The sequence below is a fragment of the Helianthus annuus genome, chromosome 15, assembly GCF_002127325.2.
Source record: "Helianthus annuus cultivar XRQ/B chromosome 15, HanXRQr2.0-SUNRISE, whole genome shotgun sequence".
Classification (NCBI taxonomy): domain Eukaryota; kingdom Viridiplantae; phylum Streptophyta; class Magnoliopsida; order Asterales; family Asteraceae; genus Helianthus; species Helianthus annuus.
The window spans coordinates 23,353,889-23,378,350 of record NC_035447.2 but is presented as its reverse complement, the minus strand read 5'-3'; the positions used below and the strand labels follow the sequence as shown (position 1 = coordinate 23,378,350).

Below are 24,462 nucleotides of genomic sequence, written 5' to 3'. Positions count from 1 at the left end.
TGTAATCGAATGTGGAGGAACATTTAGGAGCCATTTGAAAGCCGATCCTGTCAAGGTTGAACCAAAACCCTTGCACAAGCAGGCTTCCTTGAGATCTGGAGGGATAGGGTTGATCTCCATCCTTTCCCTATACTGGGCAATATGCTCTTCAGGATCCGTGGTTCCGTCGTAGAGTTTCATGTTCGGAGTCTGAAATCTTTTTGGGATTTCAGCATCACATATAGGATGCACGAACCGAGATACCCTGTGGCTATCCTGGGACACTTCAGGATTTGGCTGCACCACCCCAGGTACACTGGATATCATATCCTTTAATTTCTGAAGTTCCCTGGATAATTCTGACGCTACAGTTGTATCTTGCAAAGATCCAACACTGTTAGCGGTAATAGCATTATTATTATTCGATATGTTACCCGTTAGAGGATTTTGCCCATATCCTGAAGCATATCCTGAGCTCCTCACAGTCGATATCCTAACCGAGGAGGGTATTTCAGGAGTATGATTCTGAGGAAGGCTGGGCACGATATTCCCCCTGTTATCCTCAGCATACACAGCTGAACTAAAGTTCAACACTCTGGGATGTAATGGAGCGACATTATCCTCAGCAGATCTGCTCGAGCCAGACTTCAGGAGTTGTATTTCCCTTAAAAGCATTTGGTTTGTTTCCTGTTGCTGCCTCATTTGTTCCTGCACACTTCCAAACAAGGTTAGAATTTCATCGTTAGAAGCTAAAACAGGGGGCAGATCCCTGGACACTCCGAGTAGGGATAACATCTTGAGATTGTGTAGAGGCTGGCATCCTTGGAGGAGGCGGTGGAAGGACCGAACCAACTGTTGCAGAAGTTGTAGCAGACACAGTAGAGGAGCTCATGTTTGATCTTGAGGCCATTGTAAACAATGTGGCAAAAAGTTTTGAAAACAGAAAACCGATTAACGATTTCACAAAGATTTTTAGTAAAGAGAGCACCACTTGCCCCACGGTGGGCGCCAAATTGTTTTGGTCAAAAATTACCGAAGCAATTAAGTGATCAAATTAGTTGAGTGAGGTAGTGTGCTAAAAAGTGTGTTGAAAATATGCTTGTTAGGTTCTTTGGAAAAACAGTGTTCAGGATACGGCTCAGGATATTGAGCTGTATCTACGATCAAACAATGAGCAATAAAGTAAAGTAAATGACACAAGATGTACGAGGAAAGCCCTTGATCAATCTAGATCGCCGGCATAAAACCTCGGGAGCTGACAATCGCAGCTGCCTAGTTCTTCTTATTGCTTCAAACTTCAGGATACAGTGCAGGATATAGATCAGATCGCTAAGTGTTACAATGAATTTTGTGAAAGTTGCGAGAGAGCAAGTGTTGAGAGTGTAGAGAGTGTGACTGTGATGTCCTAGTTGATCTGATATACCCACTATTTATAGTAACGAATTACAAACTAAAATTCCTATAAACATGGGATGCTCCGAATATTCCAATGTGAACGTTGTAGACCGAGTAATGCGGCTTCAACGACCTCTTATGAACGACTTGGACCGAGTCTTCAGTAGAAAAGGTCTTCATGAACGTTGCTAGCTTCTAACCCACTTACCTGCATTTAATCCGTTAGTGATCCTGAGGATACCATTCAGGATGTTACCAATATCCTGAGTCAGCATCCCGGATGTAAACAGATACAATAAACAAGATATATATCAAGATATTTTCTAGGATATGGGCTCAGAATTTCACCCATAACAAGAAGCATGAGATCACCCAGGATGCCAAGGTCTCTGCTGCGATAACCATGTATAAGATCCAGCTGCAGATGGCTGCGGAGGCTCAGGATCCTGCCTTCGATAAGAGCACATGGGACGTTGAGGGCTGGAAGGCGAGGCTGGCAGAGTTGGAGGATGATAAAGAGGCTGAGGAGGTCCCGATGCTTGAGGGTGGTGATGTTGGCAAGGATCAGGGTGGAGAGGCAAGTGGAGCTGGTGGTGATGGTGCAGCGAAGGCTTGAGCTGCAGGATTGGGCGATGAAGGAAACTTCTAGACATAGCCGGAGCCCAATTTTTTTTGTGTTTGTTGATGTTTTTTAAACAATTATGGTCTGTAACTTCGAACAATAGGTTTAGGGTTGAGGATCCAGGATCCTTCAGACAATAGGTAGGATTACACATGGTGGAGGGATCCTCTGTTTGGGGGATGAAGCCATTGTGATCCTGCCGCCTTTTAATATCCTGCATGCTATGACTGCACAAACAATGGACACCCTTTGCCAACCCATGTGGACGGGCCACGTTTTGCTGGTAGAAACGTGGGTTGGCAATTTTGACAACTTATGAAGGGTTTTAAACCTTTGTTAATAAAATAACTCTAATCTTTTTGGCTTATCTTGTGTTGTTATCCTTTTAATTTCCAATTGTTTTGATATATATTTGCCTGAGTGAGAAAGGTTAAGCAAATTATGTTTAAGCAATTTAGGATATGATCCTGGATCAAATATCCTATAATCGAAAATTTTCAAAGTAGTTTATTTTAAGGATCATAGGTTCAGTTGTCAAAGTCTAAGGGTTATTCAAACAATTAATGAATGAAATTGAAAATAGTTGAGGATCATACCCGAGGATCCAAGTTAGGATCCTAACCTTTCATAAGTGAAACTTTAATGGATAATAAGGATTAAAGATCCTTAATTGTTTAACTTTGAAAACCTGAAAAGTAGAACGTAACTTGGGACTAAGCCAATATAAAAGATAAGTTAGTAACTGGGGACAAGCCCAAAGGATAACTGGGGACAAGCCCAAAGGATCACTGGGGACAAACCCGAAGGATAACTGGGACAAGCCCAAGGATCGTATGTAAACTGGAGTATGGCCCTCACTGGCGACTATCCAAACTTAGTGACATGAAAATGCCAAAACCTTAGCTAACGTGAAAACGTTAGAAACCTTAGGAACGGATGTATGGTACGTCTACCATTATACGTAGGATCCTAGGTATAGCCAGTACGATGAGGTTATCAGCCCCTAAAGCGAGTACTGGTCCCAAAGACGTGAACTATACCAGGATCATCATGCGCTACAGGCGAAAACTGGGGACAAGCCCAAGGATAACTGGGGACAAGCCCAAGGATCTGAGTTGCTTCTGAAGATTGTTGACATTATGCTAAGGATACCTGGACTTATCAGAACTCAAAATCTCGTGAGAGAAGGATGAAGGATACATGATCCTTATCCTTAAATAAGAAGATATGTAAATAAGAGTTCGAGCTTAGGACATTACCAGAGTAAGGATCATTGATCCTTCAGGGATCCTTGAAGGATACTTCCAATGTAAGGATCACTCATGCCAGAAGGATCCTGCTTCACATGAAATATTTCTTTAAGTGAACAGCATTCCAGGCTCTTGGTAACAACTTTCCTTCCATGGTTAGCAATCTATATGCCCCCTTTCCTGCTTCGGCTTCAATCAAGTAAGGGCCTTCCCATTTTGGTGCCAATTTCCCATCAGCAGGATTGATGGTATTTTGGAATGCTTTTCTCAATACCATATCCCCAACTTGGAATTTCCTTATCCTGACATTTTTGTTGTAAGCACCAGCCATTCTTTGTTGGTAGCTAGCCATCCTTATCCTAGCCAGATCCCTGATTTCTTCAATAGTATCCAAGTCTTGAGCTAGGTTTGCATCATTCTCCTCAGGATCACGGGTACTTGTCCTAGCAGTTGGAACCACCATTTCTGTTGGGATCACTGATTCTGCCCCAAACACCAAAGAGAAGGGTGTTTGACCAGTAGCATTCTTGGGAGTTGTCCTATCAGCCCAAAGCACATAAGGCAATTCCTCTGCCCATTTCCCCTTCTTGGATCCAAGTTTCTTCTTCAGATTGTTGATGATGATCTTGTTGGATGATTCTGCTTGACCATTGGCTTATGGGTGGACTGGTGTTGATGTTATCATCTTAATCCCCCAACTGTCACAAAAGTTAGTAGTCCTGCTCCCAATAAATTGGGAACCATTATCACATACAATTTCAGAAGGAATGCCAAATCTAGTTATAATGTTTCTCTTAATAAAGGATATAACTTCCTTTTCTCTGACTTGGGCAAAAGCTTCAGCCTCTATCCACTTGGAGAAGTAGTCAGTCATAGCAAGCATGAATACTTTTCCACCAGGTGCCTTAGGGAGCTTGCCAACTATATCCATCCCCCATCTCATAAATGGCCAAGATGATGGAATAGGATGTAGAAATTCAGCCGGTTGATGAAGGATATTGCTGTGTCTTTGACAAGGATCACACTTCTTAGCATACTCCACAGCATCCCTTTTCATAGTTGGCCAGTAGTATCCATTCCTTAAGATCCTTGAGAACAATGCTCTGCCCCCAGTGTGGTTTCCACAATCTCCTTCATGGAAGTCTTTTAACACTTCTTGAACTTCAGGATCCTCGATACATCTTAAATATGGTCCTGCAAGAGATCGCTTATATAGCACATTATTCAAGATTGTGAATTGAGATACCTTCATCCTGAAAGCCCTAGGATTTTCTCCCATAGGAATCTCCCCGTGTTGTAAATATCTCATGATTGGTAAGATCCATGATCCTGAATAAGATTGAGTATCCTCACTAGGGATCATTGCAGTATCTTTTTCTATTTCCATGGCCGCCTGATTTTCAATAGCAGGAGCCAGGATATGGATGATGGGGATACTTATATCCTCTGGGATCTTCAAAGATGATCCTAGATTGGCCAGTGCATCAGCTTCTGTATTTTCCTCCCTTGGTACCTGTGTCAAACTGAAAGAAACAAAGGAGAGTGCCAATTCTTTGACTATCTCTAAATATTTGGTTAGTTTTTCACCTTTAACAGCATAGGATCCATTAAAGTGATTGGTGATTAATAATGAATCCACGGATACCTCAAGATACCTGATCCTCATATGTTTAGCTATTTGTAAACCAGCGATTAAGGCTTCATATGTAGCCTCATTATTAGTGGCTTGGAACTCACAAGCTATGGAATGGGGTATTATGTCCCCCTGTGGCGATTTTAGTAGTATACCAAGCCCCGTGCCTTTGACATTTGAGGATTAGTATGTAGTATCCAAGGATCCTTAGTTTCATCCAGCTGCTGGACTTCCAATTCGGCTTCCTTTTGTAAATCACTACTGAAATCAGTCACAAAGTCTGCTAATGCTTGGGATTTGATGGCTGTTCTGGGCTCATATCTTATATCATGGGCACTAAGCTTTACTGCCCACTTAGCCATTCTTCCGGACATCTCTGGTTTCCTGAGGACATTCTTAATTGGGAAATTAGTTCTAACAACAATAACATGGGTTTCAAAATAATGTCTTAGTTTAGTAGATGCCATAATCAGTGCAAGAATAAGTTTTTCAAGGTGTGAATACCTGGATTCAGCATCAAGTAAACTCTTACTTACATAATAGACAGGATATTGTGTACCTTCATGATCCTTAACAAGGACTGCACTTACTGCTTTTGAGGATACCGCAAGGTATAAGGATAACACATCTCCTTTTTCTGGTTTCATCAATGCTGGGGCTGAGGACATGTATTCTTTTAGGGCTTGTAAAGCATTCTCATGCTTTTCAGTACATTCAAATTTCTTGTTCTTTCTTAGGATATCATAGAATTCTTTACACTTTTCTGAGGATTTGGATATGAATCTGTTTAGAGCTGCTATCCTGCCTGTTAGCCTTTGCACATCCTTAGCGTTGGCAGGGGATTTGATATTCACCAATGCTTTGATTTGTTCTGGGCTTGCTTCAATGCCCCTCTGGGTTACCATATATCCTAAGAATTTACCTGCTTTAACACCAAAGTGACATTTTGGAGGATTAAGCTTCATGTTATAATTATCAAGGATATTAAATGCTTCCTCCAAGTCCCTTAGGTGATCCTCAGCTTTTTTGGATTTCACCACCATATCGTCTATGTACACTTCCATGGTTTGTCCAATTTGATCTTTGAACATCATATTCACCAGCCTTTGATATGTTGCACCTGCATTTCTTAATCCAAAAGGCATAGCAATATAACAATATAAACCGGTTGGGGTCATAAAAGCCGTATCCTCTTGGTCAGATAGTTCCATCTGAATTTCTTGGAATTCAGATGATGCATCCATAAAGGTTAACAGTTCATGACCCGCCGTTGCATCCACCATGGAGTCAATGTGGGGTAATGGGAAAGGATCCTTGGGACATGCCTTATTCAAATCAGTGAAATCGACACATACCATCCACTTTCCATTTTTCTTTTGAACAACAACCACATTGGCCAGCCATTTTGGATATTTCACTTCTCTGATCATACCTGCTCGTAGTAATTTTTCTACCTCTTCCTGGATAATGGCATTTCTTTCTGGTGCAAACTTCCTCCTTTTTTGATGGATCGGTTTAACTGACCTGTCAATGCCAAGTTTATGAGTGATAATATCCTTAGATATACCTGTCATATCCTCATGTTTCCATGCAAAGGTAGATTTTCTTCTTTTGAGGAAGGATACTATGTCTTCTTTCATTTTATCAAGGATCCCTGATCCGATGTAGATCTTGGATTCAGGATCATCAGGATCCAAGAGGATTTCGTCCACATCCTGCTCTCTTGCCTCCAAGACACCCCTTGGAGGATACTGTAATTGCTATTGCTCCCTTGGCTTCGAGGCTGGTTTCATTGACGAGGTGTAACTATCCTTAGCCTCCTGTTGATCACTATCGATCTTGATTATTCCCCATGGGCTAGGAAGCTTCACACACTGATGGTAGGTGGACGGGACTACCTTCATATCGTGTATCCAGGGCCTGCCAAGGATAACATTACAACAAGACAAACAGTCAATAACACAAAATTTTTGATAATTATGTAATCCTTCCACATAAATTGGGAGTTTAATGTCCCCCAGGGTTTTCTTAGTTTCGCCACTAAATCCTACAAGCACGGAGGATCTTGGTGTGATATCTGATTCAAGGATACCCATTTTCTTCAGAACATCAAGCTGGATAATGTTTACTGAGCTTCCTCCGTCAATAAGGATCCTGCGGACAAAATGGTTAGAAATAAAAAGAGTAATAACTAAACTATCATGATGAGGATCCTGGATGTTAATTCTATCATCCTCATCAAAGGTTATGATTTTTCCTTCCGAGACACTTGATGTTCGAATAGGTTGACGGGTGGTCCATTGGACAACCCTTAAGCATGTTAAAAGATGAAATAATCCTTCACTTAATCGTGTAATTATCTTGAATTAGATAACTACTGTTGCTTATGTTTCAGGTGCGGTTTGGGAGCTAAAAGACAGATTAAATGCAGTTTTGGAGACTTTGGTGATGAACGGGTCGAGCGTGGAACAAGAGACAAAACAAAGAAGACAAGTCAGCTCACCACCGTAAATTACGGTCCTACCGTAATTTACGGTGGACCTGGATTTCATTTGTTACCCACCGTAACACAGTCTCTACACACCGTAACATTTTACAGTCCACCGTAATTTACGGTGGAGCCGTAAATTACGGTGGAATCTGCGAGAAAAACATGTAACTGCCACAATTAAGTAGTTTGATGGTGTCTTTTCATCATTCCTTATCATTGGACGGTTAGAGAACATCTTGGGGGTGATTTTTGCTGTTTTTGCTTGGTTTTGAACAATTGCTATCATCCGGTTTGTATTTTCGATTCGCATGAACATTGGATTTGCTATGATGATGATTCACCAAGCCATGTCCGGCTAAACTCTTCGGTGATCATCTTAGGTGAAGGTTTCTTGAACTTTTGTGTGTTTTATTTCTGAATTTCTAGAATGATAACTTACATTGCTTGAATATCATGGTGTATGTTTGGTTGATTGTAACTTGTTAATCGATATTACAATTTCTAGTCTTAATCGTATGTTCTTGGTGCCGTTGGCAATCGAGATATCACGGGAAGGGTTAGGGTTGGTTATTGATTAATTGGTCATCGGGAAACAACCTCGCGTTTATATAATCCGAGTACTTTGTCCCCTTTTATCAGTTCAATCATCTATACACGAGTTATGTCTATGTAACTCTTTCTAGTTGGAATTACACACAGTTGTTTAAAGAAACTGAAACCTAAGATGATCATTGTTCTCCCCTAATCTGTTTTACAACCAACATTTGATTTGAAATTAGTTTTTAATTTAGTTTTCTAAAACAACAATCCAAACTCTTGAATTTTAATTTCTGCAATTTAGTTTAATTTTAGTTTAAGTACAAAGCTATACAATTGACATACCTTCCACATACTCCCTGAGTTCGATACCCTCTTACCACTATCTATAGTTGTTTGGGGATTAAATTTGCGTGACCCACGACATCACGTCAAATTTTGGCGCCGTTGCCGGGGAGTAGTGCGCAACGTGTGTTAGTTTAATAGTTTTGTTTGTTATTTTCGGGTTTACGTTCGTTGTGTTTAGTGTGCAGGTACTTCAGGTGTATGCATACTAGAGGCTCTCACAGGTCATCATCGCTATCGTTTGATCCGGAAATTGAAAGAACACTAAGACAAAACAGAGTTTTAGTACGAGAAAACAAAATCATTGGTTCACCCACTTCACCCATTACACCAAGAAACATCATGGCTGATTCTCAAATTCCACCTACAACGGGTCAAACGACCTCATCCTTTATACCTACTTCCACCCAACCATCACCAAACACCACATTACCTAATACCCATCCACCACAATCCCACCATTATCCCACTTCTTTCCCCCAACTACGGGTCAATCATCATCCACCTTCACAATTGCACCCAATTCAACTATTGTGCATACTACTTCATCTTTTAGACCACAACAACAACAGTCGGGTTTTCAGTATTCGACCATCCCATTTGGGCAAACTTCGGGAATTCAAGGAGATGGTTATGATGAGGGAATTGAAGATTTTGAGGGTTATGAAGAGGATGGGTATTTTTATGGAGGTTATGGTGATCAAGGAGATTTTGGATATATTCAAAGTCAATCTCAAGGGATGGCAAGTGTTGGTGGAATGCCACAACAACAACTTATACCACAACACATTCGGCCAAGACCTCAAGGGCTACCAATGCCACAACCTATTCCACTGCAACAAGTCCGGCCACAACATGTGCAACAACAATTTCAAAGACCACCTCAACGTCCACCGATGCGACAACAACAGTTTCAACAACCAATCGCACCACAAGGGCAAGTACCAAGGCCAAATGGTCCTATTATTCCAAGAGGTAGGTATGGTGTACCAAGGAGACACCTTAGAGAAAATGTGAGGGGCATTGAAGCACATTTTCGGCCGGTAATCACGCAAAACCCTTCACCGGTAGTCATTCCTCATAATGATCAAGGGCGAACATTTGAAGTAAGAACCAACTCTTTGCAAAGTCTACCAAAGTACAAGAGGTTGGAAACGGAGGAGCCTTATTTTCATTTAGAGGCTTATGACTCGATTTGCAACACTCTTGGGAGTCAAGGGTTTTCGGCCGACGATATCAAATTGGTATTATTCCAATTTTCTTTGGAAGATAAGGCGAAGAAATGGTTTTACACGTTACCTTCGGCATCCATATATACATGGGGGGAGATGCAACAAACTTTCTTGGATGAGTTTTACACCGCCCAAAAGACCAATGATGCAAGGAAGGTGTCACACCCCGACCACGTAAAACATCAAATCGTGGCGGAAACATCGGGGAGTGTTGTAACAGAATTATTGTTTCACAACCATGGCATTTAAAGTTATATTTTATTTATCAATAAAAGAGGTACATTGTCTAGAAACAACTGAAACATGGAGTACACAGCAAGTTTTAATTAGTACTAGCTTCATTTTAAAGTCACTAAGGCCCAAGTCCACCCTAGCGTGTCACGATCATCCTACGCGTTTGCTCCTGAAACACATGTGAAAATAAGTACGTTAGCATAAAAATGCCAGTGAGTAACATAGGTTTTGTGAAAATAGGATTCATGACTTATAAGTTTAGAAAAAGAAAGGTTTAACAAAAGTCAGTCATGATCCTTGTAAGAGGTTTTGTTTTATAAAATTGTTTGAAAATCAATAATAGATATGTATAGTTAAAAAGAATGATGTAGGGTTAAAAGAATAACCAAGTAAAAATGAGTTTGTATACAACAAACTGTTTTGTAAAACAATGTCTTGTGAAAAATATGTTATTTGTGTAAAATGTACAAGTCCAAAGTGAATGATTTAAATAACGCTACGACATGTAGTACAATACAAGCTCTTATGTATAGGAAGTACCAGCGGTGTATCCACCATGTTTGTATCGTACTACACCCATACCGTTACTCAAGTCATTAAACAACCACCCATGTATAAAGTCCATGTTTAAACCAATCATCAATTGTCCTTGCCTAACCATTGTCATACTTTTAAAAGTCCAAAATATAGTCATGTAGTTATGTGTAAACAGAAGTTATGTATGGTAAGTAACAAAATGAGAATACTTAACCATAAGTAATAATGAACCAAAACAAGGTATTTTGAGTAAATCAAAAAGTTATGTTTTGCAAAGTAGAAAACTTGTTTTATTGATACAAACATTTATGCGGTAAGTTAAACGCATTACATTCAAGCCTTGAGACAGCAGGATAACCTTAGAGTAAAGGTTATCAAAGTAAAATGTTCACGGATTCAGTCATTCCTTACATCCACACCAACCCAGGATGTCAGGAACGGGATTTGTCAAGTCCTATGGTACCATTACTTACTACCGAGCGGCGTAGCTAATGTTAATGAATGTAGTAAAGAACCGTTTATGCATACCAAATGTCATACCAAATGTAAGCAAGTTAAGGGAAAACAATGTGCTAAGTATGCCAAGTAATCATACAAAGCAGAAAAGTCATGTAAATCAATGTGCTAATATGCCATGTAACATATTTAGCAAAGTAATGTAATGTAAATCAATGCGCTAGCATGTTAAGTTAACATACGTAGCAAAACAAAGTAATGAAATCATGTACTACGAGTGTACTAAAGAACATAGCAAGCATATGATGTGAAAACAAGAAAAACACGAAAGTAACAAGTAGGCACATGTGTTTCACCCCAAAATGTTTGGAAAACAGTAAAAGAGGGGACTATGTACTCACTTGAGATTGCTTAGAAGTCGTAGGATAACCACCAAGCAAAGCTAGAAGATCACGGAATCAAACGGCACCTATAAAGGCATCTATATTAATAACCGGACCTATCGGAGGATCGGGTAGTACGAGGGTTCGCAAACCAAATAAGTGTGGGAACTTATGTAATATGGCTTGACAAAGCCTACATACTAAAACGAAACCTTACCTAAGTGCTTTTGACCCGTTACGACCCGCTTAGGTAGCTTACGCTACTTTAACGCGTCGTTTGCGTAAAACGCGCTTGAAACGCCTAACTAGCCCTATGACAAGCAAGATATGCCTTAACACACTTAATATTGTTGCTAAATCAGTTTAGGTGTCAAAAATTATGTTACATAAGTTTAAAATGAATTTTAGTGTAAAAAGGGTATTTTGGTAATTTACCTAAGGCACATACATTACCTATCATACAACTACTTAAACGGCGTGACCATAAGGTATAACCTTGAAAGGTTATCCCCTATATACTATGGTCACCTAATGTGTTTGGTCGGATCCTAATGATCGACCAAATGGGTCGGGTTCGTAAGCATAAGCGATCGATTAGATCGCTTACCTTTACGACCCTAAACAAGCACAAATCTAAAAGCGACGAGCTAAACATGCTAGAACATGTTTAGAAAACAGGTTTGGTATTAAAACAAACGGTTTTAATACCCTAAAGTAGTTTGGTTACAAAATGCGCAAGAAAACGCATTTTGACCGAAACTACGACTCGTCACTAAGCCTAGATAACGTGGTAATCAGTAGGTATAGTCGCTAGGGACTATAACCAACGTGATTACGCTCACGTTATGAAGTTCAAACGAACTTCGCATTGACCATAAACTGGTCAATGCAGAAAGTCAAACAAAGTTTGACTTTCGGACTCGAAAAGCAATAAAAGAACGAAAGAATACTTACAACGGGTCCAGGAATGGAAGAATGATCAAATATACTCAGGTAGGTGGCCTCCACAATGGTGGTTGCCTCCACTTAGAGCAGATTTGATCAAGGTGTGAAGAAAAGAGTGAGAAGGGTGGGGTATTTATAGGAAAACCAAGACCGTTAGGATCGTTCCTCGATAAACGTGCTTCGATCTTGGCCATCCATGTGTTCCCATAGTTTTTTAAAAACCATTTGAGTCCATTGTTTCAGTCCCTTGATTTGAAAATACCATTTGCAATGGGTTTTTGAGTGCAAGACAGCTGCATATAGCTGTTTTCAGCATTTTTTCGCATCTGGGGACCTCACGCGCCCCGCCTAAAGTTTGGGGGAATCCTTACGCGCCCCGCCTGAGCAAACTTTGGCAGATTTGTCACTTTTGGTCCCTGCAGCTTAGAAACATGCGTTTCGGCCCATTTTTGACACGTTTAAGCCCCGTTAACCTCATTTCAAGGCTCTAAAATGAAGTTAAAGTATAGGGGACTCAAAAAATGCTCAAAAATATCTCGGATGTCAGTTCGTTTGGTCGTACGATCGCGATGTTCGCTTAATTACGACGGAATGCGCATAAGCGCGAAAAACGATCCAAATTGCGCGACGAATGGATTTTTCTCATGCCAAACATTAAGACATAATATTTTAATGCTTACATGAATTTTTGGATGTCCGGAAGTATTCAGAACGTAAGATATGCGTGAAAGTGCAAACTTATGCACTTTTTGACGCTTTTAGTCCCTTAATGGGCATAAAGTTTATTTTAGCACACTAAACCCCTAAAAGCCTATTTCTAAGCTATGTAAAGGATATTTAAGGTGTGTTTAACTTAGGATCAAGTTCCGGAATGTCCGTTACAGTTCAGATTGGCATACTTTCGCAGTTTGTCAATTTTAGTCCCTGTAAGCGAATAAACTAGATTTTGCCATACCAAAGCCTTCAAAACTTATTTCTAAGTTATGTAAGGGTTATTTAAGGTATGTTAAGCATAAATTGATGTTCCGGAGTTTTGTCGCATTTAACTGATTACGTTTTTGTACCAGTTTGCATATAATCCTCCAGAAAACAATATAGAGTTTGAAATCGAATAAAAGCCAAAACATGAAAAACATCAAACATGAATAAACAAACATTGGGATCAAATAACTTTATTTCATTGATAACCGAACTGTTTACAATGACTACAAGCACAAATGTCACAGTCTCCCCTACTTGTGGGAATTTCGTCCCGAAATTCGTTTAGAGGAAACTCGTGGGAATAGATGTGGATACTTCGCCTTCATTTGATCTTCACGTTCCCAAGTAAACTCAGGTCCACGTTTAGATTCCCAGCGAACTTTAACCAATGGAATGCGCTTGCGTTTAAGCCATTTGACTTCACGATCCATAATTTCCACAGGTTTCTCAACAAAATGTAGTGTTTTATCAACACGGATTTCGTCAAGTGGTATGTGGAGGTTCTCATCAGCTAAGCACCTTTTGAGGTTGGATACGTGGAAGGTTGGATGAACATTTCCAAGTTCAGGAGGCAATTGAAGTCTGTAGGCTACCTTACCGATTCTTTCGACGATCTGGAATGGTCCAACGTATCTAGGTGCAAGTTTTCCTTTCTTTCCAAATCTGATCACACCTTTCCAAGGTGAGACTTTAAGTAATACACGATCACCGACTTGGAAATCCAAGGGCTTGCGTTTTAGGTCCGCGTAACTCTTTTGACGGCTTCGAGCTGCCTGTAAGTTATCACGAACTTTCTTTACCTTGTCAGTTGTCTCCAGAATGAGGTCAGGTCCAGTAATCTGAGCCTCACCTATCTCATTCCAGCAGACTGGTGAACGACATTTTCGACCATAGAGAGCCTCGAAAGGAGCCATGTTGATGCTGGAGTGATAACTGTTGTTGTAGGAGAATTCAATCAATGGAAGATGTGAATCCCAACTACCACCAAAGTCGATCACACAAGCTCTAAGCATATCCTCCAAAGTCTGGATTGTTCTTTCAGTTTGGCCATCAGTTTGTGGATGATAAGCTGAGCTCAGATTGAGTTGGGTCCCCATAGCAGATTGCATGGTTCTCCAAAATCGAGAAGAGAAACGTGCATCCCTATCCGAAATAATGTTCAAAGGAACACCATGTCGAGATACAATTTCATCCACATAGATTTTAGCCAAATCTTCAGCAGAAAAATCCTCACGGATTGGCAAGAAGTGCGCTGATTTAGTAAGACGATCAACAATTACCCAGATGGCATCGTGACCTTTCTTAGTGCGCGGAAGTTTAGTAATGAGATCCATAGCGATGTTTTCCCATTTCCAAACTGGAATCTCTGGTTGCTCTAAAAGACCATAAGGATGTTGGTGTTCAGCCTTAACCTTAAGACAAGTAAGGCATTTTGAAACGTATAAGGCAATGTCTTTCTTCATACCAGGCCACCAATACCGAGTACGAAGATCCTTATACATTTTGTCTGAGCCAGGATGGATAGAATAACGAGATTTATGGGCCTCATCCATAATCAAAGAACGAAGATCATTTTGGCTTGGGACCCACAAACGGTCCATGAAATAATACGATCCATCTTCTTTCAGAACAAGATCAGGCTTAATGTGATAGGGTAATTCCTTACCCATCAAGTCTTGTGAAACACAAGCATGCTGAGCCTGAGAAATGCGGGCTTGAATATCAGATCGAGCTTGGATAGCAGATTGATCACGAATACAATGAAGCATAGTACGTTCCTTACGACTTAATGCGTCAGCCACGACATTCGCTTTACCAGGATGGTAGCGAATTTCGCAATCATAGTCGTTTAGGAGCTCGACCCAACGTCTTTGCCTCATGTTGAGTTCCTTCTGATTGAAGATGTGCTGGAGACTTTTATGGTCAGTGAAAACCACGCATTTTGTACCGTACAAATAATGTCTCCAGATTTTGAGAGCGAAAACAACTGCACCTAACTCAAGATCATGAGTGGTGTAGTTTCTCTCATGTACCTTTAATTGTCTAGATGCGTAGGCTATGACTTTGTTCCTTTGCATCAGAACACAGCCAAGACCCAATTTCGATGCATCACAGTAGACGACAAAATCATCATTGCCCTCAGGCAGAGTTAGAATAGGTGCATCACAAAGCTTCTGCTTCAAAGTCTGAAACGCTTCTTCTTGCTTATAACCCCATTCAAAGGGTTTGTTCTTCTGAGTTAGAGCAGTTAGGGGAACTGCAATCTTCGAGAAGTTTTCAATGAAGCGGCGGTAATAACCCGCAAGACCAAGGAAAGAACGAACCTCAGTAGGAGTAGTTGGCGTATCCCAATCCTTAATCGCACTGATCTTGGAAGGATCTACATGTATACCTTGTTCGTTGACAATATGTCCCAAAAATTGAACTTCCTTTAGCCAAAATTCGCACTTGGAGAATTTGGCAAAAAGTTGCTCTTTCTTTAGGAGTTCCAGAGTAAGACGAAGATGTTGCTCGTGATCAGCTTGCGTCTTAGAATAAATCAAGATATCATCAATGAAAACGATGATGAACTTATCCAAATAAGGCTTGCAGACCCTATTCATCAAGTCCATGAAAACGGCAGGAGCATTGGTCAAACCGAATGGCATGACTGTGAACTCATAATGTCCATATCGAGTGCGAAATGCTGTTTTGGGAATATCCTCTTCATGCACACGAAGTTGATGATACCCAGAACGAAGATCAATCTTCGAAAAGCAGGTAGCACCCTGTAACTGGTCAAAGAGATCATCAATGCGAGGTAGGGGATATCGATTCTTGATGGTAAGCTTATTCAGCTCACGATAATCGATACACATTCTGAAGGATCCATCCTTCTTCTTGACAAAAAGAACGGGAGCACCCCAAGGAGAAAAGCTAGGACGGATAAAACCTTTGTCAGAAAGCTCCTGAAGCTGCTTAGATAGCTCTTGCATCTCAGACGGTGCAAGGCGATACGGAGCTCTGGCAATGGGATTTGCACCAGGTACGAGATCGATATGGAACTCGACTTGGCGTGCTGGGGGTAGACCCGGTAATTCTTCAGGAAACAGCTCCGGATAATCCCGAACAACAGGGATATCTTGAATAGACTTACCTTGGTCCTTATCTGCCGTAACATGTGCCAAGAAGGCCACATAGTTCCTTCGCAGATACTTCCGAGCTTGAGAACAAGACATAAGCTTGAGGCTACTAACAGGTTTGTCACCATGAACCTGTAGGATCTCACCTGACGGGAGCGGTACACGAACGATCTTCTCGAAGCAAACTACCTCTGCGTGATTCTTGGCTAACCAATCCATACCCACGATAATGTCGAAGCTTCCAAGATGCATAGGGGTGAGATCGATAGGAAAAAGATGGTTGCTAAGGTTCAATTGACAGTTGCGAAGGACAGAATTAAGAACAACGGGTTCACCATTCGCAACTTCGACAGTTAGAGGCTTACCTAGTTTCGTTCTAGACACGCGAAGTAAAGGCTCAAAAGATAACGACACAAAACTCTTATCGGCCCCCGAATCAAAAAGAACAGACGCAGGTTGATTATTAACAAAGAACGTACCGTTCACCACTTCGTTGTCGACTTGCGCCTCAACAGCATTCATGTTATAAGCTCGTCCACGAGCCTGAGCCTGAACTGGGTTCGCATTTATCAACCTTGGACACTGGTTGCGGAAGTGGGTCAGATCCCCACAGTTGTAACAAGCGCCTGGGGGAAAATGAGGTCGTGCTGCTTGACCTTGTTGCTGAGCAAGGGGTTGGGCAACTTGTTGAGCCGGGTTCTGAGCTACCCGATTCTGATTGACAGGAATGCGGCATGTAGCAGCGAGATGACCAGATCTTCCGCAGTTGGTGCATTGACGGCACTGATGGTGCGGTTGATGATGTCCGTTACACCTGTTGCACAGAGGTGCATTGCCAAAGTACGGTTTCTTGGCAGGAGGTTGCACAGGCTGATTCTGAGCAGCTTGAGCCTGAGTAGTAACGGCATAGTTCTGGGAAGCCTTCCGCTTCCTCGAACCCCTTGAAGAGCCCGCATCACTCCCCTTCTTGTTCTTTGCTTTCTTGCTATCCTTCTTGTCAGACTCCTGCTTCTTACCCTTCTTGTCACCCTTTCTTTGCAACTTACCCTTTCGAATTTGAGATTCAGTCAACGTTGCAGCTAACTCGATTGCCTGACGAACAGTGGTAGGCTTACTACCAGTAACGATGTCTTGCACAGAGTCAGGTAGACCATCAATGTATCTCTCGATAGCCTTGTCAAGTGGGGTAACCATCGTTGGGCATAGCAAACTCAACTCTTCGAACCTATCAGTATACGCCCGGTGCTCACCACTTACTTGTTTCAGATCATCGAACTCCCTTTCCAACGCTCGCAATTCATGACGAGGACAGAACTCACTCATCATGAGAGTCCTTAACTCAGCCCATGTTTGTGCTAAAGCGACTTCAGCACCACGATCTCTCATAACCCCGTTCCACCATGTCAACGCCCTCTTCTGGAAAACACTAGAAGCAAACTCGACCTTGCGATTATCGGGACACTGAACATGACGGAAGGTATTCTCAATGCTCTCAAACCATTGAAGGAGCCCAGTTGCCCCCTCAGTGCCACTGAACTTGAGCGGTTTAGCCGAGTTGAAGCTCTTGAAGTTACAAGGAGCGTTCTGATTGATGTTGGCTTGGTTAAGCTGAGCAATAAGATTTGGGAACGCAGCAGCCATATGCTGTGCGATGATTTCCGCCAGTTCGGCATTCGGTAGCTGATTTTCGCGTCGAGGAGGCATGCTAGAAAGAGGAAAAACACGAGAGGAATGAGTGAGAAGATTAGATGAAAAGAACGAGATGAAACAAAATCAACAAAGCAAGGATGGTGGTCATTTGTCTGTATCACAAAGCAAATAAATGACGCACAGTGACTAATCAAAGTAAATGGGTCCATAAACAATGCTTAACGAAGACATGCTCGCCTATAAGTGAACACTCACCCCAAGAGTTCCCAGGTAAGAGTGACTGGTCCGATTATGTGGATTTGTACGAACACTCTAGCCTTAGACAGAAAACTCAGGGTACAGGCATTCACCCTTCCAGTTTGCACGTGTTCACATCATTTAGACCCAAACTTTGACGGGATTTTGAAAACTCGAAAGGCACAAGGCCAAAAGAATCATTAAAGCAAATGATAAATTTCCAAAATCAATTTGAAAAGTCAAAAGGGTTCAAAACTATAAAATAAATCATTTGAAATATAGAGAATTGTTTTTCAAAAATCGTTTTAGAAAACTGGGTTCTTGTTTTGGTGATCACCTAAGGATAGGTGAAGTGCATGTTTTAAAATCTAAACACAAGGCAACTTGTGTTGGGGTCCTAGAAAGGTTATAGTCTAGGTCAAAGCATTACTAATAACCTAATTCCCTATAACCATTGGCTCTGATACCAACTCTTCTGTCACACCCCGACCACGTAAAACATCAAATCGTGGCGGAAACATCGGGGAGTGTTGTAACAGAATTATTGTTTCACAACCATGGCATTTAAAGTTATATTTTATTTATCAATAAAAGAGGTACATTGTCTAGAAACAACTGAAACATGGAGTACACAGCAAGTTTTAATTAGTACTAGCTTCATTTTAAAGTCACTAAGGCCCAAGTCCACCCTAGCGTGTCACGATCATCCTACGCGTTTGCTCCTGAAACACATGTGAAAATAAGTACGTTAGCATAAAAATGCCAGTGAGTAACATAGGTTTTGTGAAAATAGGATTCATGACTTATAAGTTTAGAAAAAGAAAGGTTTAACAAAAGTCAGTCATGATCCTTGTAAGAGGTTTTGTTTTATAAAATTGTTTGAAAATCAATAATAGATATGTATAGTTAAAAAGAATGATGTAGGGTTAAAAGAATAACCAAGTAAAAATGAGTTTGTATACAACAAACTGTTTTGTAAAACAATGTCTTGTGAAAAATATGTTATTTGTGTAAAATGTACAAGTCCAAAGTGAATGATTTAAATAACGCTACGACATGTAGTACAATACAAGCTCTTATGTATAGGAAGTACCAGCGGTGTATCCACCATGTTTGTATCGTACTACACCCATACCGTTACTCAAGTCATTAAACAACCACCCATGTATAAAGTCCATGTTTAAACCAATCATCAATTGTCCTTGCCTAACCATTGTCATACTTTTAAAAGTCCAAAATATAGTCATGTAGTTATGTGTAAACAGAAGTTATGTATGGTAAGTAACAAAATGAGAATACTTAACCATAAGTAATAATGAACCAAAACAAGGTATTTTGAGTAAATCAAAAAGTTATGTTTTGCAAAGTAGAAAACTTGTTTTATTGATACAAACATTTATGCGGTAAGTTAAACGCATTACATTCAAGCCTTGAGACAGCAGGATAACCTTAGAGTAAAGGTTATCAAAGTAAAATGTTCACGGATTCAGTCATTCCTTACATCCACACCAACCCAGGATGTCAGGAACGGGATTTGTCAAGTCCTATGGTACCATTACTTACTACCGAGCGGTGTAGCTAATGTTAATGAATGTAGTAAAGAACCGTTTATGCATACCAAATGTCATACCAAATGTAAGCAAGTTAAGGGAAAACAATGTGCTAAGTATGCCAAGTAATCATACAAAGCAGAAAAGTCATGTAAATCAATGTGCTAATATGCCATGTAACATATTTAGCAAAGTAATGTAATGTAAATCAATGCGCTAGCATGTTAAGTTAACATACGTAGCAAAACAAAGTAATGAAATCATGTACTACGAGTGTACTAAAGAACATAGCAAGCATATGATGTGAAAACAAGAAAAACACGAAAGTAACAAGTAGGCACATGTGTTTCACCCCAAAATGTTTGGAAAACAGTAAAAGAGGGGACTATGTACTCACTTGAGATTGCTTAGAAGTCGTAGGATAACCACCAAGCAAAGCTAGAAGATCACGGAATCAAACGGCACCTATAAAGGCATCTATATTAATAACCGGACCTATCGGAGGATCGGGTAGTACGAGGGTTCGCAAACCAAATAAGTGTGGGAACTTATGTAATATGGCTTGACAAAGCCTACATACTAAAACGAAACCTTACCTAAGTGCTTTTGACCCGTTACGACCCGCTTAGGTAGCTTACGCTACTTTAACGCGTCGTTTGCGTAAAACGCGCTTGAAACGCCTAACTAGCCCTATGACAAGCAAGATATGCCTTAACACACTTAATATTGTTGCTAAATCAGTTTAGGTGTCAAAAATTATGTTACATAAGTTTAAAATGAATTTTAGTGTAAAAAGGGTATTTTGGTAATTTACCTAAGGCACATACATTACCTATCATACAACTACTTAAACGGCGTGACCATAAGGTATAACCTTGAAAGGTTATCCCCTATATACTATGGTCACCTAATGTGTTTGGTCGGATCCTAATGATCGACCAAATGGGTCGGGTTCGTAAGCATAAGCGATCGATTAGATCGCTTACCTTTACGACCCTAAACAAGCACAAATCTAAAAGCGACGAGCTAAACATGCTAGAACATGTTTAGAAAACAGGTTTGGTATTAAAACAAACGGTTTTAATACCCTAAAGTAGTTTGGTTACAAAATGCGCAAGAAAACGCATTTTGACCGAAACTACGACTCGTCACTAAGCCTAGATAACGTGGTAATCAGTAGGTATAGTCGCTAGGGACTATAACCAACGTGATTACGCTCACGTTATGAAGTTCAAACGAACTTCGCATTGACCATAAACTGGTCAATGCAGAAAGTCAAACAAAGTTTGACTTTCGGACTCGAAAAGCAATAAAAGAACGAAAGAATACTTACAACGGGTCCAGGAATGGAAGAATGATCAAATATACTCAGGTAGGTGGCCTCCACAATGGTGGTTGCCTCCACTTAGAGCAGATTTGATCAAGGTGTGAAGAAAAGAGTGAGAAGGGTGGGGTATTTATAGGAAAACCAAGACCGTTAGGATCGTTCCTCGATAAACGTGCTTCGATCTTGGCCATCCATGTGTTCCCATAGTTTTTTAAAAACCATTTGAGTCCATTGTTTCAGTCCCTTGATTTGAAAATACCATTTGCAATGGGTTTTTGAGTGCAAGACAGCTGCATATAGCTGTTTTCAGCATTTTTTCGCATCTGGGGACCTCACGCGCCCCGCCTAAAGTTTGGGGGAATCCTTACGCGCCCCGCCTGAGCAAACTTTGGCAGATTTGTCACTTTTGGTCCCTGCAGCTTAGAAACATGCGTTTCGGCCCATTTTTGACACGTTTAAGCCCCGTTAACCTCATTTCAAGGCTCTAAAATGAAGTTAAAGTATAGGGGACTCAAAACATGCTCAAAAATATCTCGGATGTCAGTTCGTTTGGTCGTACGATCGCGATGTTCGCTTAATTACGACGGAATGCGCATAAGCGCGAAAAACGATCCAAATTGCGCGACGAATGGATTTTTCTCATGCCAAACATTAAGACATAATATTTTAATGCTTACATGAATTTTTGGATGTCCGGAAGTATTCAGAACGTAAGATATGCGTGAAAGTGCAAACTTATGCACTTTTTGACGCTTTTAGTCCCTTAATGGGCATAAAGTTTATTTTAGCACACTAAACCCCTAAAAGCCTATTTCTAAGCTATGTAAAGGATATTTAAGGTGTGTTTAACTTAGGATCAAGTTCCGGAATGTCCGTTACAGTTCAGATTGGCATACTTTCGCAGTTTGTCAATTTTAGTCCCTGTAAGCGAATAAACTAGATTTTGCCATACCAAAGCCTTCAAAACTTATTTCTAAGTTATGTAAGGGTTATTTAAGGTATGTTAAGCATAAATTGATGTTCCGGAGTTTTGTCGCATTTAACTGATTACGTTTTTGTACCAGTTTGCATATAATCCTCCAGAAAACAATATAGAGTTTGAAATCGAATAAAAGCCAAAACATGAAAAACATCAAACATGAATAAACAAACATTGGGATCAAATAACTTTATTTCATTGATAACCGAACTGTTTACAATGACTACAAGCACAAATGTCACAGAAGGGGTTCAGAAGCTTTCAACAACAACATGGTGAGATGTTTCATGAGGCGTTCGAGCGCTTCAATATGATGATTAAAAATTGCCCTCACCATGGAATTGAGTTGTGGGAGTTGATGAATGCCTTCCACGAAGGGTTGAGTGCCGAAGATGCACGTGATTTGATGTCTATCACCGGTGGGACTTTTGGAACAAACTATGAGAACGATGATTGGGAGTTCTTGGAAAGCATGGCAACTACATCAAAAAGGAAAGCTCAAGCTTCAAGAAGAGCCCGACCGACCACTACCCGACCGCAAGTGCACGCCATAGATGATGGTAATGTTCAAACCACTAACCAAATATATGATGTTTGTGCTTTATGTAATGAAATAGGTCATGCGGCTGAAAATTGCCAAGGGATGTTGGACGGGCAATACGAGGAAGTCCATGCGGTTCAAGGTCAAGGTCAAGGTCAAGGAGGAGGTGGTAGGTACTACAACAACATGAACTCTAATACCTACCACCCCGGGTTGAGGAACCACCCGAATTTTAGATATGGGAACCCTTCAAACCAAGCAAACCCGAATTTTCAAGGTAGCCAAGGTAACTTTGGTTCACGCCAATCTTACAATAACCAAGGTGGATACCGAGGCGGAAATAACCAAGGTTATCAAAAGCAATACCAAACGGGTCAAGAACAAGGGGGGTCTTCGGGTGGCAACGAGGTGATGGAGATGCTAAAGAGCATGCAATTGGAGATGCAAAAACGGAACCAACTTGATGAAGTGCGAATGCAAAAGGATGAGGTTCGTGACAAAAGCATCCAATCACTAACAACCCAAATGGGTCAATTAGCAACCGATGTGGCGGAATTGAAGAAAGGTAAGGGTCAACTTCCAAGCGACACTAAGGTAAACCCTTCACATAGTTCGTCACGAGGTAATGTTAATATTAACCATGTTAGTGTATTAAGAAGTGGGAAAGAATTTAAAGCCAATTTGTCACCCGAATTGGTTGAGGGGGTAGTTGAGGATGTCACGGGAATTGAAAGTGATGATGAAATTTCACCGGTTAAACCAAAAGAAACAATTGTTAAAAAACCAGGTTTGGGTGAAAATGAAAAGAATGAAAAAGTTGAGGGTGAACCGAGTCAAGTCCCGTTTCCATCGGCTTTACTTGACCCGGGAAAGAAAATTTTCATTGTGTCGAGAGGTCCTCAAAAAGAGGAGATGTGGGACACGTTTAAACAAGTAAAAATAAATCTCCCACTCCTCGATGCAATAAAACAAGTTTCCGCTTATGCAAAATTCTTAAAAGAATTATGTACACAAAAAAGGCAAAACAAGAAGAAAGTGCCTAAGCGGGTGGATTTAACCGGGCAAGTGAGTGCGGTGTTAAATGGGGAGCTTCCTCCTAAGCTCCAATATCCGGGCACGCCATTGATTAATGTACAAGTTGGTAATTTTCAAATGGCTAAGGCGTTGCTAGATCTTGGAGCCGGAGTTAGCATTTTACCGGGGGGCTTATATGACTAATATGACTTTGGTCCGTTAGCAAGGGTGGAGACAACGGTTGTTTTGGCCGATTTGTCTCATAAGTTGCCTCGGGGTATGGTTCAAAATGTAATTGTGAAAATTGATGAGTTTTATTACCCGGTGGACTTCTTAGTCTTGGATTACTCATCGGCGGACCCTAAGCAACAACAAAATATAATTTTGGGTCGGCCATTTTTAAGCACCGCACATGCTATTATTGATTGTAGATTTGGTACAGTTGATATGGCTTTTGGAAATAGAAAAATGCGTTTGAATGTTTTTACTAACAATTCTAATGCTAACGGTGTTGATGAGTGTTTCATGGCAGACATAGTAGATGGATGCAAACCGCATGAGTATGAGGAGGATGGTTTGGATATTTGCCTGTGTGACTTTTCTGAACAGGTACATGCTTATGCACTCCGGGTTGAAGAGGAAGCGTGTAACACCCTTAAAACGTAGTACCTTAAAATGACGCAGCGGAAAATTTGGGCCTTTAAAATTTCTTTCTATCTTAGTCATGTATCATACTTGGGGTTCGTTACTAGAAATATTTAAAGTTAATTAAAGGGTTTACATCGTTCATTCCGAATTGTTACATCAATTACATATACGCGTTTGAGCTATGTGACTACTCTTCCCGTACGATTCTTGCCCTTGACTCGATCTTCAATCCTTCAATACTTCATACCGACGATAGACCGTGTAAGCTACATTCACCACAAACATGCACATCATTAAAATTTAATAATCTACATTCATAATCTATCATACATAATTAATTGGTCATGCCGCAATCTTTCTATGTGTGCCAGACT

General features: G+C 40.7%; 1 non-coding gene across 1 annotated transcript; it reads right to left on the bottom strand.

Moving 5' to 3' along the window:
* Window positions 1–22,119: 22,119 nt before the first annotated feature.
* LOC118487921 lies at window positions 22,120–22,227 on the bottom strand. Its single transcript, XR_004882854.1, has one exon. It is a non-coding gene; the product is annotated as a small nucleolar RNA R71 (small nucleolar RNA).
* Window positions 22,228–24,462: the final 2,235 nt, after the last annotated feature.